Genomic DNA, 5509 nt, shown 5'->3' on the forward strand with positions numbered 1-5509 from the left:
TTTCCCTTTTCCTAGGGTTTGCCCTGCAACTTGAGTCGGAATCAGTATTTCAGTCATGTTTCCCAGAACAGGAACTGGTGAAGGGTTTTCAAATATTTCTCCAGTCGGAAAACTGTCAAGCAGTAAATGGAGGAAAAGAAGGCTTTTCAAGGCAAACTTTCAAGGCAGATGTGGGCCCGGGTGAGAGACGGGGATGAACAGCAACAGAGAGAGGGAGAAGGGGGAGTGGTGGCACAGGGGATTTATCCTCTGGTTAATACACCTGATCTGAACAGAGCTGCTGTCAGTTCTAGCCCCGTGCTGGTGTGAGCTACCAGCCTTGTCCCCAGCTCACCGTCCACCCAGTTGTTCGAAAGCTTCGGCAAGTAGATAAAATGGGTATCACTCCTTAGAGAGGGTGGGCACACTAAACCCCCCCCAGTGGGGGAGGTGTTAGCCGACTAAAGGAATGTCCAGCGCGTAAGACCGAAAAGCCTAGAAAGAACTCTTCGGCATGAAGGAAGCCTGTAATGGGCCGTCCGGCCATGCGGTGGCAGTGCTGTGCTGCAACTCAAGCAGTCCGGAGAAAGCTGACGACATCAAGCCACGCCGAGGGGAAAATGCGGGTGGAACACGTCTGACCTTACAGCTGAACAAAACTCCCCGTCGGCTGCGAACGTGTGCGATTTAAAGGTTATATGTTGTCCTCCCTTACCCCTTGAATCATTGTTAGTCCCGTATGTAATGGAGTAACTGTTAATGGCTCAGAGCCAGCAAGCTCTGCAGGATTGAGCGATTAATAAATTGAAAGATTTATTTATTTATTTATTTAAGGGGGTGGGGAGTAAAAGGAGCCTGGCTGGATCAGGTCCTCCTAGCTCAGGATCCCATTTCTGACAGGGGCCGGCAAAGCGAGACACGGAGACAAACAACATCCCTTTTCATTCCCACCACAGCCACACTAGACAGGACCAGAGGCGACCAGCTGTACGGCTGAAAGAAATAGCAGTGGGTGAGAGAGAAGACACGCTTGATTTGAATTTAGGCTGCCCCACTCTTAGAGGGCCCATGGGGGCTCAGAGGTTAAGACGCTGAGCTGCAGACCGGAAGGTCGGTAGCTCGGCAGTTCGAGACCCGAGTGCCACATGATGGAGCGCGCGCCCGTCTCTGGCCCCGGCTCCCACCAACCTAGCAGTTCGAAAGCAAGAAATTGCAAGTAGATAAGCAGGCACCATGTCAGTGGGAAGGTAACAGTATTCCATGCGCCTTGACGTTCAGTCATGCCGGCCACATGACCACGGAAACGTCTTCGGACAGCGCTGGCTTTTCGGCTTGGAAAAGGAGATGAGCACTACCCCCTAGAGTCAGATTTGACTAGCTTTTGAGCAAGGGAAACCTTTACCTTTAGCTTTACCCCACCCTTGTTGGACTCTCTGTCATTCCCCCCTTGTCTCCAGGGCGTCCTGTTAGCGTTGCCAGGTCCAGGTTGGGAAACCCCTTGAGATTTGGGGATGGAGACTGGGGACGACAGGGACCTCAGTGGGGTACAGTGGAGGAGGAGGAGGAGGTTGGATTCATACCCCGCCCTTCACTCGGAGTCTCAGAGTGGCTTACAAGCTCCTTTCCCTCCCCCTCCCCACAACAGACACCCTGTGAGGCCGGTGGGGCTGAGAGAGCTCTTGGCAGAAACTGCTCTTTTTCAAGAACAGCTCTTATCAGAACTACAAGTGACCAAGGTCATCCAGCAGCTGCAAGTGGAGGAGTGGGGAATCAAACCTGCCTCTCCCAGATTAGAATCCGCGCACTTCACCACGACACCACACCCATTTTCTCCAGGGGAATTGATCTCTGTAGTCTGGAGATGAGTGGGAATTCCGGGGGATCCCCAAGTCCCAGGTTGGCACCTCTACCTCCTCCTGAACTTTTAAATTCAGCCAGGGCCAATGCTCCCTCTAAGCTGTGGAGTCTTGTGAGCAAAAATTCCACTTTGTGAGCCACTGGTCTTAAAGTTGTGAGTGAGCAATTTGGCTGCTGCATCAATTAGTGTGCTCTGGAGTCCTCCTTCCTGCGCTAAGACAAAAATGTGTGAGCCGGAAGCTAAAAAACTATGAGCTAGCTCACACTAACTCAGCTTAGAGGGAACACTGGCCAGGGCCCTCAGTTTGGAAGACCTAAGCAAGGCTGTCAATGATAGGAGTTTTTTTTTTGGGGGGGGGGTCATTAATTCATCGGGTCGCCATAAATTGGAGGTGACCCGACGGAACTTGTCACGCACACACAGTTAGACCTGCATCGTCATCCAACGCACCACAGGCGCTCTTCTTGCCACTTTTCAACACACACAAGATACCGCTTTGAGAACCCATTATTTAAAAGGACGTCCTGATTTAAAAGCATCTAAACCCAATCCTTTGATGCCCATACAGGGTTTCCAGTCTCCAGGGGGAAACTGGAGATCTCCCGGAATTACAACTGACCCCCTCAGTTTGCAGAGCTCAGTTCCCCTGGAGTAAATGGCTGCTTTGGAGGATGAACTCCTTGGCATGATAATCAGCTGAGGTCCTTTCCCTCCCCTGGTTTCCCCCCCAAATCTCCAGGAATTTCCCTGCCTGCAGTTGGCAACGCTAGGGACTGATAACCAATGCTCTACACTGTGGAGTCTTGTGAGCAAAAAATCTACTTTGTGAGCTCCTGGCATTAAAGCTGTGAGTGAGCGGTTTGGCTGCTGCATCAATTAGTCTGCTTTGGAGCCCTCCTTCCTGAGCGAAGGCGAAAATCTGTGAGCCGGAGGCTAAAAAACTGTCAGCTGGCTCACACCAACTCAGCTTAGGGGGAACATTGCGTGATAACCCAGAAGGGAGCCCGGAATTGACAGGATAGCTCTCGCCGTTCTCTGCAATATGTTTGTGGGTTCCTGCGGCTTGAAGAACCCAGAACAGTGACAGGTTAAACTGTACCTTCCCCCCTGGCTTGTTCTCTTTCTTTCCCCCCTTCCTCTTTATTTTCAAACTTCTTAACTCCTGACAGCCTCTTCCCCCCCCTCCAAAAAACAACCCCCCCTTTCCCTTTCATCAGCCTGTCTTTTCAAAGAACCCCCGACCCACCCGCTTCCTCTTTCTCTTCCTTTGTTCCTTCCCATTCAGATGTGACTGCTGAATATAGAGGAAGCCCCTTTCATATGCCAGTCTCTCGAGGATAAAACTCAGGAGTCTCAAGCGGCTTTTGTCTTAGATGTTTTAAAAAAAACAAATCACCAAACTTTCCCCAGACTGTTCTGAACTTTGGGGAGTCGATAACCTATGATTTCACCTTCCCCGTCGGCTACCTGTTCAGTTACTTCCCCTCCAGTTCCCATGAACAGTGCTCCCAAGTTTCACACGCCGTAACTCGTGGGTAGCTCTTTGTTCCAAAGACTGGTGTGTTGTTTTATTTATTCTGTTTATTCAATATATTCTCATCCCGGAAAAGACACCCAAGGCAGTCACGGTGACAACGCCAGCTGGTCTCCAAACATCTATTAAAATCAGCAGCAAAAGAGAAAAATGCGGATTTTACGGCAGCAATAAAATTATAATAAAAGCACCCAAGAATAATAACCACCAGTAATACATGACCTGATTAATCCGGTGGTTGGGGGGTGGAGTCCTGTGAACAAAAATTCTACTTTTGTGGGTTCCTGGCATTCAAGCTGTGAGCGAGCGATTTGGCTACTGCATCAATTAGTTTGCTCTGGAGCCCTCCTTCCTGAGCTAAGGCAAAAATGTGTGAGCCGGAGGCTAAAAACCTGTGAGCCAGCTCACACTAACTCAGTTTAGGGGGAACACTGGTTGGGGTGGTGGTGGTGGTGGGGTGAAGGGGCCAATTAATCCAGCCACTTAACCAAATTGAAATGAACTTTTCACCATTGGTATAAAAAACAGCAACAACCTACTGTACAGAGGCAGTAAACCTTTGGATGCCAGCGTGAAAAGGCAACCTCAGAGAAAGGCCCCCGTGCCCTGTTGGGTGACCCTCCAGGGCAACTGGTTGGCTGCTGTGTGAATCAGACACTGGATTATATCGGGTTGCCAGCTCCGGGTTGGGAGGTACCTGGAGATTTGGGGAGGGTGGGGTTTGAGGAGGGGAGGGACGGCAGCCGGCTATAATGCCGTAGAGTCCACTCTCCAAAGAAGCGGCTCTCTTTAGGGGAACTGATCTTGGCAGGTCTTTTTTCCTAGAAAAAGCCCAGCAGGAACTCATTAGCATATTAGGCCACACCCAACAGCAGAAACTCATTAGCATATTAGGCCACACCCACACCTTTCCTTGGCTTGCCCAGGCACCCTGCAGGTGTGGGGCGCCCGGACAAACCAGCTTTTGGACAGGCCATGGAGGCATTTAAATGCCTCCCCGATCCTTCCAGGGCCCCCCCTGGCCCACCCGCCTCGGAGTGGCCGGGGGGGGCACTCTCCAGGCCTTCCCACTGTAGCCACGCAGGTGCAGAAGTTTTGACTGTAGTGGGCGTGGCCAACTCTGAAGCCAGCCAGAACTCCATTCCTGTGCGTTCCTGCCCAAAAATAGCCCTGGATCTTGGTCATAGGAACATAAGGACACAAGAGAAGCCAATGTTGGATCAGGCCAGTGGCCCATCTAGTCCAACACTCTGTGTCACACAGTGGCCAAAAATACCAGGTGCCCTCAGGAGGTCCAGCAGTGGGGCCAGGACACTAGAAGCCCTCCCACTATTGCCCCCCTCAAGCACCAAGAATACAGAGCATCCCTTGCCCCAGCCTGAGAGTTCCCATCTATGCCTTGTGGCTAATAGCCACTGATGGACCTCTGCTCCAGATGTTTATCCAATTCCCTCTTGAAGCCATCCATGCTTTTAGCCACCACCACCTTCTGTGGCAGTGAATTCCATGTATTCCTCACTCTTTGGGTGAAGAAATACTTCCTTTTATCCGTTCTGACCCGACTGTTCAGCAATTTCATGGAGTGCCCACGAGTTCTTGTATTGTGAGAAAGGGAGAAAAGTACTTCTTTCTCAACCTGCTCTATCCCATGCATAATCTTATAAACCTCGATCATCTCACCCCTCAGTCGTTGTTTCTCCAAGCTAAAGAGCCCCAAGCACTTTAACCTTTCTTCGTAGGGAAATTGTTCACAGGGAGGAAAGTGTTCCAACTCTTTGATCATTCGAGTTGCCCTTTTCTGCACTTTCCCCAATGCTATAATATCCTTTTCGTGGTGTGGTGACCAGAATTGTACACAGTATCTGGGACTGTGCTGCGAGCAGGCCTTTCAAATGGCAGGTCCAGACCGGTCCAGAGTTCAATGATCAGATTGGGATTTGCCGTAACCCCCTTCCAGTAATCCCCTTAATCCTTATTTGTCCCTGTAATCAAGTTTTAAGGATTTCCCTCGCTGAAATCCATTGCTAGCCTCATTAAGATTATCAGAGTCTGGGGGTTGGGGACCTGACTATTATCACGTGGTTCAGTGCCAAATGTCACGATTGCTCCGATTCGGTTTGAAAACTCCCTTTTCTGAC

This window comes from Gekko japonicus, unplaced genomic scaffold, assembly GCF_001447785.1.
Source record: "Gekko japonicus isolate JY-2015 unplaced genomic scaffold, Gekko_japonicus_V1.1 scaffold916, whole genome shotgun sequence".
Taxonomy (NCBI): Eukaryota; Metazoa; Chordata; class Lepidosauria; order Squamata; family Gekkonidae; genus Gekko; species Gekko japonicus.